We start from the raw sequence: 14,136 nt of genomic DNA on the forward strand, positions 1-14,136 counted from the left end.
ACTAACACTTCGCATATTTTAGAAATAGTACTCTGAGATTTGTCTATGCACAGAGTCTAATTCTATAAATCAGCAAGGCTGGAAATTCTGATTCAGACACAAGCTCTGAAATAACGTCACTCTTGATTATTCAGGTATTTTACCTGGGGGGTTATTGACTAATTTTTTATGCAAATAATCAGATCAGTGTTCCCACTTGTGGGAATCATAAAAATGGAAAAGACTGTAATAAACTTATCACTAACTGGCAGACATTATTAATGATACCACCTCTGCATTAGATCAGTTTCAAATCATTGGCACGAGTAGTGATGGACAACCACATTGCTCTAGATTTCGTGTTGGCTGGGCATGGTGGCACCTGTGCCCTTGCTCATGCTTGTTCTACCTGTATCAATGGTAGAACATGGCAGAACAGATTATACATCTCCATAATAAAAAAAGCTACTTGTTTCTCTAAGGTAGATACTCATGGTCTATAAAATTTGTTCTTGGCCTGTGTTGGGTGATTGGAATTCCTCCTTCCCTGTATTTTTACAGGAACTATTAATTGTTTTTGTTTTAGTCATAACAGTCATTATATTGGTTCATTGCATTCTGGCCAAAACAGCTGCTCTCTCATCAGATGATCACTGTGATGATATAACAAAAAGGTCAAGCCAATCTTCCTATGTAGTTGATTATGAAGATGGCTGAACAATCCCAGAGCAATGGAGGTTGAATTTCTAGCCTTTCAATTGATTAAACTCTCTCAAGTAAGATACTGGCCAAAAAGAGAGATGAGAGATTGAATATACAAACAGACATTGGAAAGACCATATCATATGCGACAGTAGATCTCTCACCCACAATCTACGACAAACAGCCTGGGACACAAAACCACAACCTCTGCAGCAACTGTTCCAGGAAGTCAAACTATAACCTTTCCAGCAATTGATCCACAATGGGCAGGGCATGATCAGTTGTTGCTACCTTCCCTATTTTTTGCCTCTGTTTCCGATTCAGAACCAACCAGAAAAATCCAAATATGCTCCCTAAACCAATTACATTTGATGCCCTGCTTTAGTTTTTCTTCCAAGAGCTTTCCAATGCCAGCAACTTCCAATCAGGTCAAACCTGAAGCCTTCCCTTTTTTTTTCGCTATCAAGGTTTCTCATTTCCCTGTCCATCTTTGAATCTCTGCAAAATATAAGTGATGGTGATTGACTTCCTTTCTATAGTTAACTCTGAACACACAGCCTTGTTTGTTCTGGTGTTAGCAGTCTTGGTTTATTTCTACAGTTGCCAATAAATGACTTAATTTTGTTTTAGGATATCTATAACAATGGACATAAAGGTAGTAAAATTATAAAGTCAGTGTCAGACATGAAAAGCAACTGTGAGGATAGTAAAGGAAGGTTCTTTTTTTAAAACGAAGGACAAATGGTTTCTGAAAAATTGCCTGGAAATCTTCTGGAAAATATAAAGGGGAAGAAAATAAGCAATTTATTTGGCTTTGTAAAATGACTTGATGGAGTGAATGGAGTCCTTATTTTTTACAATAAGAAAAGACAGAAAAAAAATGTTCAGTGCTTTATATGTGAGAGCAATCTTCTAAACCAGGTTCTAACAGCACTTTACAAAAATCATCTGGTGTCAAGTATTATAAATCCTTTTTCAAGAACGAGAAGTGTTGATTTTTGTCAGGAGAATAGAATAAAGATTTTGTACTTTCCCATTAAATATTCTAATAATTATTCCAGTCCGTATTTTCCCATCAACTAGACTATATGGCAGGCTTTTATATGTTGTGTATGCTACGTAACTCCTAATAAAAAAAAAACCCAAGAAACATTTTTTTGACTTTCAAATTTAGTCTGTTGCTCCCTACTGTGTTCAGCAGGCTGGCAACGAATTTACATATTTATGTGGAGTGATTTTTATGGTTTGAAGTAATCCTTGCACCTCACATCTATTCTGTCGACAACATTTTCTATCATCTTGAATTTACTCTCTTTGCCTTGATCCTATAAATAAATAAAAAATAACTAACCTTGCCTTAATCTTCATTTTTCTGTTTTAGTCTGGAAGAGTGCTTTAATGTTATAACTGTGGCCTGTAAATCTAATTCTTGGAAGCAAAGTTTATTGCTTTAGACTCCATTGGAATGGTATGGAAAACATGATGTAGTTGTAGGAAATGCAAGTTGATATATATTATTTTTAAATTGCGATTTACTACTAATACAGTGATTCTTAATTTTCTAGAATGCCTCCAGGTTATCTGAAAATTTCCAAAAGGTTAATATTAAAAACAACAGCAAGTGCATGCCCGGTGGTTTTTGTTTTGTTTTGATTTTTTTTTTTTTTTTTTTTTAGCAGAGAGATGGGTAGTGAAATAAAATACTAATGAGGCTTTCTAATTCCAGGGAGGTTGACAGAGAATCTTCTGATTTTTAAAAGTGGTCTTTGCTTTGTAGTGTTGGCTTTTTCACTGCCAATGTTAGAATAGACAACTGGGCTTTGGACACTACTTCTGATTTGCCAAATATTATAGACTATTCAATCTTATTTAAATTTTTTTTTAGCCTTTGGTTTCCTGCTTGTTTTAGGTGTTGCTGCTGTCTGCCTTACAGAGATGATATAAGAATTCATTACCTAAGTAACACTGTACTGTCGAGGCTAAGTTTGCCAACCTGGTCATTATTTCTTTCTTAGAATCTTTGCACATTCCTATATTCTTTCCTAAGGATTTCATTTCCCCTTACATTATGGCTTCTCAATAACAGCAGTGTTACCATCCCAATTTTATTATTCATATTTTTCAAGAGTAGAACATGACATACAAAAAAATATGAGTCCCCTTTCTATTATAGGTCTCTGAACATAAAATTTAAGATTTGATCTCCTGCTTTTCTCACACCAGCAAGAAACTATCTTATCTTCTTGTCTAATAAAATAGAACTGCTTTTTTTATAACATTGTACAAATTTAATAAATGGAATAATGATTTTAAAAAATAATGATAATCATATTTCATGATATCATTACCATAGCAATGATTTGGTTACATGCCAAGTTGGATCTTGTTTATATTATTTTCACATTGAAAAGTTATTAGTCATGAAATCAGCAAACAGAGTATTAACTTGTGTTTGCCATTTGGAAAAAAATCAAAATTCCTTGAAATTGTGCAAATTGCACTATGAAAAAAAACACTTTGTACATAATATTATTATTGGTTAATGGCCCTACCTAGGTGGCTGAAACTCAAACAGTAACAACAAAAACATAGGGAAACAATGGTAACGAACCCCACATTTGAAATTCTTACAAAGCTTCTGCTGGGAAGAGAAAGGGAAGCACATATTGTTGTGGATGAAATTGTGTCTGCTCAGAAATTCGTAGATTGAAGTTCTAACCCTTATGGCCTTTCAGGAGGTAACTGTGGTTTAACAAGGTTGTAAGAGTGAAGCTCTAGTATGACAGGACTGGTATCCTTATGAAAAGAAGAAGAGACACCAGAGCCACAAATGCACAGAGGAAAGGCCAAATGACGACACAGCAGAAGACAGCCATTGCAAGCCAGGAAAATAGAACTCACCAAAAACTTTCCGGCACCTTGATCATAGACATCTAGCTTTCAGAACTGTGAGAAAATAAATTTCTTGTTGTTTAAGCCGTTCAGTTTGTGGTATTTTGTTTTGACGGCCTGAGGAGACTAAAACAGATATGTACGAGAAAAATGGTGTTCTAATTGCTCATCTTACTTATGAAACAAAATACAAATTCATTCACCAAGAATTACAATATCAACCAAAATCTTTGGTATACTGCATGATGTCATGTTGTGCCAATAAATTATAGCATACAGACATGCTGTAATCTCATAGGGGAACCTATGTCTTGTAAAAGTGTGATAAATTATGTTTTCGTCCCTCACATTAAAAAATATGCTGATACCCTTTCTCAACTCATCCGCTTATCATTTAACCTTTTCAAATCCTTACTTTCATTGAATCTACTTTTTTCTTTTTTAACCTCTGCTCCTTTCCTTCTTCTAATAGTCTTTGGACCGTTTCCTGTCTTGACCTCCCTTCCTACCCTATGCTCTGCTATTTCAACTATGTTCTCCTAACAAGCTTGACTCTGTCACCATCTTCACTACTATGTTACACAGCTTGTCAATTCTTAACTCTGGATAACCCAGATTTTCCTTGTTATGCTGTTCGTTTCTTGCTATCCCCAGAGAAAATTATAAAACGATAACTGAAACCAACTGTTTCTATGCTAAACAATAACTGGATATGCTTTCCTGTCCCTATGCTATGTAATTCTGAGAACGAGCACAAAATAACTTTACCTCTTGTCCCGGGAAATATTTGCTCCTGAGAAATAAAACTGACAGTTCAATTATCAAGATTTGCTTCAAGACCCCTGCCTCACTGTGTTCCTCATTCCAAAGTTATTATGTCATAACTCTGCATAACCTCAACCTGCCTAAAAATAACCCAGCCAGGTTCCAAATCCTATAAATGTTCTCCTTTGACTTGCTGCTTCCAAATGCTGCTAAGACTCTATCAAGTTGCTCTTCTATCTTACTGAAGACTAATAAACTTAGCTTTGCTCGATAGACATTTTCCTGGTGGCTTCTGAGGAGTCAGCAAGAATCATTCCCATTTGATGTCCTATAGCTTCATGCTATAATTTTAATGTATCCTTTCCACTGTCAAGCAATCCTTTCATTCACCTATTAATCTTTTCAAAACTTTCCCCCCTAGATGCCAAATAGGAATACTGCGTCCCTCAATTTCAGCAAATGACCTGATTTCATCTTCTCTGTCTCTAAGCAGATAGGAAATGAACTGTAAGAACAGTTTCAATGTGGTCTTCTTTCTTAGAACTCCCTTCTCCATTGGTTTCTATAGCTTTCATGGTCTTCAACTCACCACTGTTTTATGTTCTCTTTCATACTCATCTATTGCCATTTTTCCCTTAAATAAAAGAGTTCCATAAGGTTATTTTTCTTTTTATCCTATCTTCGTGGCCACTCTCATTCAGCTTTATGGCTTCAACCATGATCTCTATGCAGATAGTTTTACTATTCTGCTTTTCTAGCTCTAACTTCTTATATGAACTTCAGACATAAAACTGTGACAAAAATGTACCTCAGTTTCAACATAGGTTCACGGTCTCTCCCTCTCCCACAACCGCTCTTTCTCTTACATTTCCCCTCTCAGTTAATGACCCTCCTAATGACCATTCTTTGCCAAGGAAAACAATCATTTTTTTAAAAAAAGGACTATCTATGACATGTGATCAAACACTATGGTGAATATTTAAATTAAAAAATATTACAGTAAAAGACACATTGCCATTAATCCCTGTCAAAATACTCCCCCTTGCTTCAAAGAATTTATTCCATCATTCTTGCCACTTTCTGAAGCAGTTCTGGAAGTCCTCTTTCATGAGTGTCTTTAGTTGTGCTGTCATGGCTGCCTCGATGTCGTGAATTGATTCACCACATTTTCCTTTCATGGTCATTTTCACTTTGGGGAAGAGTCAGAAGTCACACGGTGCCAGATCCGGTGAATAAGGTGGATGAGGACACACCGTAATGTTTTTATTTGACAGAAATTGCCATACCAGAAGTGATGTTTGACACAGAGACTTTCCATATGTACCTACGCTTAAAAGCTAACTTGCTCCTTTTGACAAAATCACAGATACATGTCATCTTTCTACATATTCCCTTCCTCAGTCTCCTCACTGATGACATACAGAAAGAGAGCCACCATAGATGAGTATCATGATAACCCTGCCCAGGAAGACTGACTGCCATACCTCTTATCGGAGGGATGAGGTCAGTTAGGAATTAGTCTTGTGTCTACAAATGGTAACTTTGGTGCATGAATAAATTAGGCATCGAGGATAGCCAGATGAGAAAGCTACTATGACTGGTTTCTTGGATGAGGAGGGTGGGCGTGGGGAGGTGCTGTGCCTCAATTCAACAATGACTCTGAGGCTGTATCATGCAAGTTGGGCTGCTGAATTTTGTCTTAGTCCCTTCTAGTACATGAGAAACAAAGACTGGTGTGCTGCCTACACCCTTTCTGGATCTCTTTAAATCCTCTGCTATCATTTTTATTCTGCTCTCTGGCTATCATGTTACTGTTATCATGGGGCCACACTAAACTTTGGTCTTCTCCAGTCCTTCAAACAGAACACTATACAAGAATCCTTTAGCTCTCACCTTTCCTATTAAATTATATACTTTAACTACTACCATGTTTCTCCGAAAATAAGACCTAGTCGGACCATTTGCTCTTTTGGAGCAAAAATTAATATAAGACCCGGTATTATATTATATTATATTATATTATATTATATTATATTATATTATATTATATTATATTATATTACATTACATTATATTAGGCCCAGTCTTATATTATATTAAAATAAGACCAGGTCTTATATTAATTTTTGCAGCATTAGAGCTGATGATCCAGCTAGGTCTTATTGTAGGGGAAACATGGTAGGTTTTCTGCCTGGCGTGTTGTACAGTCACCACAAAGTACACAAGGCTGACTCCTGCTTACTTCTGTACATTCTCCTTCTCACATATCCCTGGATTAGGGCTGGATGGGCTTTCTCTTACTTCTCTTCCTGTCCCTATGCCTATTCATTTTCAAAGTGGAATGCACTCTCCACACCTTTCCCCAGAGATATAATGGGAGAATGGTTACTAGAAAGCATGCTTTATGGGGGAGACAAAATCTATATCAGTTTAGTACATTCAGAGTATTATTCCTGCTATCACAAATTTACTGGTAGTGTTAAAAAATATTCAACGACCCTTATTTAAGATGGTAAAGAAGACTTTATTCAGGACCATCACAGTAGGTGTAGAGACCCCTTCAATGGGTTTTTACGGTGGAAGAGAGAGACTGGGTTCAACTCTGAATACAGCATGGACAAGTGGGAATTTATAGCCAAGGGGCAGGGTGCAGGTCAGTGAATGGAAAATAACTAAGAGGAAAAATTAGGGGTGTGTGTGGAGGAGAGGTCTGGCTAAACCAACTTGACAGCATTCTTGCTAAAGATAGGCCAGGGTGATCATATATCACCTGGGTGATGGTGGGTGGAGGATGGGGAATCTGATCAGGTATTGAGTCTGGTGGGTTCTGGTTAAACTGACTAAGCAGGGTTCTTGCTAAAACTAGATTTTATCAGAAAGTGCACAGATGGGCTTAGGAGAAGGTTTAGGAACCTACTGAAGTTTGGTCAAACAAAGAATCTTTGTCAATATATGCAAGTTTTCTAGGCAAGGGATTGACAAATTTGCAAAAGGATCCGAGAGGTATTCTGGCAGAAAATGGATTGAGGCCAATTTTTTAGCCTGAATTGAAAGTTACAGATATTTGTAAGGGTGGAAGGGATGTTTCTGACCAAGGCTCAATGGAAGAGAAAGGCAGTCAGGCCATAGGTAGGGCCAATAAAGAGAAAGAAGCTGGTTCTTTATGAAGGTATATGACTGAAGCGAAATGCGGTCTGGGACTGAGAGGCAAGACACTGGATGTGTCCCAACCCAAGCTTCCAGTGGCGTGTGGGTGCTCAGGGGAGTGGTCATGCCTGGGAGTCTTGGGCCTGTTTTGTCCTGGTTGGGAGAAAGATGACCCCATCCCCCTTTGCTCCTGGAAGCTTCCCTGTGGCCTAGGTCAGCCCTATGATAGTGCCTGAGACAGGAAGCAGAGGATTTCTTGACTTCCTGACTACCAGCTCCAACACTGGTTCTCCAGTTTGGAGGCTCAGTGGTTAATTCTAAAATAACTATGTCTTAGAAATGTTTGTGACATTTTCCAACTTTAAGGGGACATTTTGACTTCTGGTTCTGGTAGCATCTTGGGAGTAAACAGGATTGATCCCTTGGACATGAGAAAGTCCCTGAGAATTTCTGGGGATTACCAAGAAAGGAAAGAAAGGTTTGCTCCTAAATGGTGAGATGGGTGTTTGGGGAATTTAATTTTAACATAAATGGTATGACCATATTTTGTGTTCCGAGCTGGTGAAATGGGTCGTATCAGTTACACCATCACTCACCAAGGCCTCTTGCTTACCTCTGTTCAATGACTTTCAAATTTACCTCCTATTTACTGTTCTTGCTGCCCCAGGGTAGGCCCTTGCTGTTCTCCAGCTCTGTCATTGCAGTAGCCACGTAACTGGTCTCTGCCTCTGAAGTTTTCCCTTTGTAATCCAATATCTGCAGTGTCCAAGGACTTCCAAGGCACAGGAAGGAGCTGGTATTCATCTTTACTTCCCATTATGATGTAGTAATGTGTAAATTTCTCATAGACATTTAAGACCTTCCGTGCTCAGACCACAGCTTATTTCCCAGCTTCAGCATGTGTTGTATCTCTGCTTACATTGTATCTTCCCATGTACTGTCTCCTTCAAATACACTTGACTACTCTATTTGCTTGGCCCCAAACATGCCCCCATATGGAGACCTCTGTCTTTCTCATGCTTCATCAAATCAATTTTTTTCTAGGTTTACCTCATACCAATAATATATGAACTATGTACTTCTTTGTATTCTGCACCTCTCACGTGACATTTCTTTGATTCCACTATTTATTTATATCACTGACTATTTTTCCTGCGAGGCTGCAGGTTCTTTGAGGGGAGATTCTGTCTGAGTCACCTTTAGGTATCCAGCGTGGTCTACGTTATGTCTACTGTACAGTAGTAGGTGCTCACAAATTTTAAAATAAATTGAATAAGGAGACATAGTGCATGACGGGCACTAAGGAGATCTGAGAGTACAGATGTGTAGGAACATGTGAAGGTGTCACGGCACCAGGTAGCCTCTATCGTGGGGTGAGCACATTCGTGCATTTCACCTGGTGGAGAGGCAGAGATTGTCAGTGAGAAGCTTCCATCATCCTAGCTTCCCAGCTTTTCCTCCGCTGGTCTCTTTCTCTTGGTTTTCTGAGAACTGACAGCACACGCTTGGCCTAGGGCTCATCTGTTTCTCACAGATGCTCCATGTAGGAGGGAAGAGATATAGTGCTCAACTTGGGGGTAGGGACAGACCCAGAGTAAAAGGACATGAAACAACTTCCTTTGCTGTCACTATTCACCTTAGCTGGAAAGTGCTTCCTCAGGAGTCTAAATAGCTGTGAAATAATTTTTTAAAAATTATTTATTGCTCTCAACATCTAATAAGACTGATTTGCTCTATTCAGGTAGCTTTCTGGCTGTCTGTCACTGTCACTCAATTTTCTAGTATGAAGAAATTCTACAGGCCAGGAAATCTCTGCTGTTCTGTCTCGCCCTGTGCCCTGAGCCTGAGGACATTAGACTGACACTGACACTTGGGTTCCCTGAGAGCAATGCTGTCAAAATCAACAATGGAGCTATCCAACAGAAAGGCCAGTCTCTCCAGCCCTTTCTGTTGAATAGCTTGGCCAATCACATGTTTGTCACCCCATCTGATGACTGAGTACCTACCTGGAATTGTTGGGATTTTAGAAATGTGGTTGTCACCCAAATAGGAGTTGAAAAAGCCAATGTTCCTTGATTAGGCTGTCAGATTTTATTATAAAAATATGGCTATGCTGTTTCTGATGTGGCGGTGGGAACACAGTACTAAAGGACTGCAGTGCTTTTGCTATATTACTATCTATCTCTTATTCTAAAACTCACTATTAATCTAATAACATGTTTTTAGATAGAAAAAATAATTATACTGGTTCTATATTATTAAATGTATATGTTGATGGCAAGGTGTGTCCTGATTTCAGAAGCACTTAAGTGACAGGAAAACCTTCATTTGATAATCAAGGCAATGTTGGGGCGGCTGGTTAGCTCAGTTGGTTAGAGCGTGGTGCTAATAACACCAAGCCTGTTGGTTCAATCCCCACACGGGCCACTGTGATAATCAGCGCAATGTAGACTTCATTGGTATGTAATGATTCTGTTAACCAGGCAGGACTCATGAAATATGATGAGAAAACGACTTAATGTACCTTCTGTGCAACCCATTCAAGCCTACTTTAAAGTTTTAGGGGTGGCTGTTTCCCATCCACTTAAATGAAACTTAAATCACACCCATGAGTTTTCTGGTTACCCTTTTGTCCCCAAATGTTGTCTAAGTTCAGGACTTAATACATCCAAACCAAGTGAGGAGACTAAAGAATCAGGTGGTTCCATTAACTAGGATCTCTTGTCTGAAGTCCATTTAGCACAAGGGTCGGCAACTACAGAGGGTGCCAAAGAAATGTATACACATTTTTAAGAAAGGAAAAAACTGTATTAAAATTGTAATACTCAATATATACCAATGACAAAAGATGAATACAAGTCACATTTGATTTCTGCAATTACCAGAGGTGCTCAAAGTAATTACCATTAGCATCCAGACACTTCTGATTACGGCGAACTATTGCTTGAGCAACGTTGACCAAAGTGCCCACTTGTACTGTTGTGCATGCCGTTTCAATTTCTAATTGCAGCACCATGCATCTCACACTTATCAGGACTGTGTGCAATTGTCAGGCGTGTTGGAGGTTCTGGGGCACACTCATGCCTCCACTGTCGTTGTACTTCCACAGCATTCTCAAATGTCAAGTACCACTTCAAAATGGTCCTGCACTCCTCGAACAACAACAGTGCTTCTGCCATTTTGTTTGACAGTCCTGCCTGTCGCATGGTGACACTAGCATTCATTTGATTAATGCCATCTTTAGAATGAACGTCATACTACACATTGCTACCATAATTCGATAAACCTTCAAACAGTAATACACAGATAACATCTCTTAAAATGTGTACACATGTTTTTGGCACCCCTGGTATTCCATTTGATGGCTACGACTCAGTTTTTTACCCCTAAGGACCCAGTGGGACCCTTCTAGATTCTTTCGGCTGAAGACCCCTTGGACCTTCAGGTAGTCTTCTCAGACAAGATTTAAGAAAACTTCACATCAGCTTTGTTGTGCATGATCCACATCTAATCTATAGCAAATATTTATGTTCTTTTCACCCTAACAAACTCTGGGAACACAGGTCCATTGCAGTGCAGCTGCTATATCCTTCCCTTCTCTATCAGAGCAGTGATCAGCTGCAGTTTTATGCCCCTTATATTTCTTAGCTATGATTCAGATAGCTGTCTACATATCTTGCTCTGAGTGGTTCCTGACTCATGGTCAGGAGAAGGCAGCTCTCACTTATCCGCCATGAGACGGCGGCAGAATATCCCCACATAGCACAGTATTCCAATATCCCATATTTTTCTCAGCCTTTCCAACCTCTTTTTATAAGTTAGAGCTAATGATTAGCTAAGGGTCACAAAACTGGTTTTCAGAATTGCGTTTTTAGCCTTAACGGTGGTACACTGTGTAACACTAATACTGTGGTATTAGTACATAATATTTATTGTTTTGGGGACCTCAGCTGAAACTAAGACTAAAAAATTCTATTTTAACATGTAATATTATATTCTGAGATTTCACCAGGCTATATATTCAAATTGGTATCAAACTACATTTTCCTGGTTATAGAGCTTACCAGTATTTATCACCACTGTGATATTGTGATTTATAGTAAGAAATATAGTTTTGGTCTTCATCCTGGTTCCTAAGTATTGAGCCATAAAGATATCTTTGTTATGTTAATGAAGTGAATTTTGGAATGCACCTCAGGATGGAGGCTGGTTGCCAGGAGAACGAGCCACATGATTAGAGAATTGGAACTTTTCGTCTCACCCTCCTGAATGGAGGTTGAATCATTGCTAGTGGCCAAGGAGTTACATCAATCACATTTATGTAATGAAGCCTCTATAAAAACCCAAAAGGATGGTGTTTGGATAGCTTCTGGGTTGGTGAACGCATAGAGATTTAGGGAGAGTGGCAAGCTCAGAGACTGCATGGCAGCTCCGTGTCCTTCCCCCACACCTTGCCCTGTGCATCTCTTCCTCCTGGCTGCTCCTGAATTATATCCTTCTATAATAAACTGTCAGTCCAGTAAATAATATGTTGCTCTGAGTTCTGTGAGATAATCTAGTAAATTAATCTAACCCAAGGAGGAGGTCATTGGAATCTCTGATCTATTGGTCAGAGCCATGTGTAAACATGTGGGCTTGGGATTGGCATCTGAAGTGGAGGGCAGTTTTGTGGGACTGAGCACATTTCCTATGGAATCCGATGCTATCTCCGGGTAGATAGTACCACAATCGAGATAAATTGTAGGACAGTCAGCTCCTATCAGAGAACTGCTTGGTGGTATGTGGGGGAAAAAACCAAAAACAAACAAAACAGAAACAAAAGCCACACATTGGAACCAAGTGTCAAAATCTCAGATACAAATGAAGCCCAGCTCACATTGGCTTGCCAAAATATGCATATGTTAATTCAAAGGATGGTATAGTTCACAAGTAAGAGTAGCAGGATCCAGGTATTGAGATAAAGTAGTCTGGACATGTTCTCTATTTCCTTTTATTTTTTCTTCCTCTCTTGTGCTTAGAATTTTTTTACAAGTAAAATCATGACTTTTAGGCAAATATAAAATGGACCCATGTCAAAGATTTTATTTATGAGAGAACCATGAAGATATTAAAACTTGTCTAAAAATTATTTGAGAAGCTAGGCATTTATAGGCAACTCAATAAAAGCACACTAAATAAGATTGCTGGATGGATACATAAACCAGTGAACAGCCAAGAGGACAATGAACTGGAGGCGTTAGGATGATCTGTTCCATTGGAAAGACATTATTTACATGTCTACCAGACAAATATCTGCAAGTTAACATGGGACTTCACTACTTCTGGATCTTTAATCAATGGAAAAGAGGGAGTCTATCTAAGTTCATTTCCCTATAGAATTCTTGGGAGGCTTTCATCCTTGAAAGGATAGGTTAACTAATTTTTTGCCTTATCTCCAAGTTTTGCATAGTTTTTCACAACATTTGACTCCACTTCCCTCTATATTTCTTTCTTTCTCAGGCAAGCTTAGACCATTATCAATTTCTGGCAGCTTTAGGCTTCCATTTTCCTTATTGTTCGTAATCCTAGTAGAAAAATTATGTCTCTTCCAAAAATTTGTAAAAGTCCTGTATTTTCATTTAATGGCTTGACTTTGGTTATGGGCCAGTCCATACTACACTCACAATGGCCAGAAGGATGAAAATATATCAACTCAGTCCTTCCTGGGACTCGTATCCACCCCCAGAGCTGGGAAATGGGTCAATTGAATCCACACTACAAAAACTGAGAGTGAGGTAGGGGTGGTTTCCTGAAGAAAAATTAGGATTCTGTTACTTGAAGAAGGGCAAGTACATGTTGTGCAGTCAGTCAAAAACAAAATTTGTGCACTATATGCTCACTCAGGCCCTCCAGCCTCTGTCAAAGTCTTTCAGAGGTTAATAGGAATCCTTAGCTCATGAACTACTGTGCTCATGCCAGGAGCTGCCAAGTGCTGGGCGCCATTTACTGGGTAAGCCCTACCTAGTACAACTGTTGCTCTGTGGGCACCCTGCCTTCTCTGTGGGCACCAGTGTCAAAACCTTGGCAGTCTATCAGTACCAGAATTCTGCTCTGGCAAAGTAAAGAAATACCCACCCTCCTTTTGTGACAGAGTTTGATAGGAGGGTCACATAACACTGTGTTTGGACCCCATAGTTTTTAGATACTTTTATGAATCCAGTCTTTCAATTTTTAATAGATTATTATTAATTAATTAATGAGCTCTCCATGGAACTTACACATGGAGCTAGCAGACAAATAATGATAAGTACTGTTATGCATTCAAAATAACTACTTTTCTGTCAACTGAGGCTTTGTTTTCTGTCAGGCTCCTGGAGTTTGACTTTTCTTTAGGGATGAGTTCTCCCAGGAAGCATCTGGGTCTGCCTGCCAAGACCAGCGGGTTGGCTGCCACAATAGTATGCAGAACATGGCCAGACATGTCCACATATTCCTTGGCCTGAAGCTGGGAGCCCAGCTTTCAGTAACAGAGTCATCAAGTATCATAATGAAAAAGAAGATTACACATTCAGATCTCTATCATTTGGCAGAGGTAGCAACTAAGGTTGAAAGAGGTGAAATAGTTTTGCCAAAGTCATCCAACGCAGTAGTTACAGGACTAAGACAAATCCC

The sequence above is a fragment of the Rhinolophus sinicus genome, linkage group LG02, assembly GCF_036562045.2.
Source record: "Rhinolophus sinicus isolate RSC01 linkage group LG02, ASM3656204v1, whole genome shotgun sequence".
Taxonomy (NCBI): domain Eukaryota; kingdom Metazoa; phylum Chordata; class Mammalia; order Chiroptera; family Rhinolophidae; genus Rhinolophus; species Rhinolophus sinicus.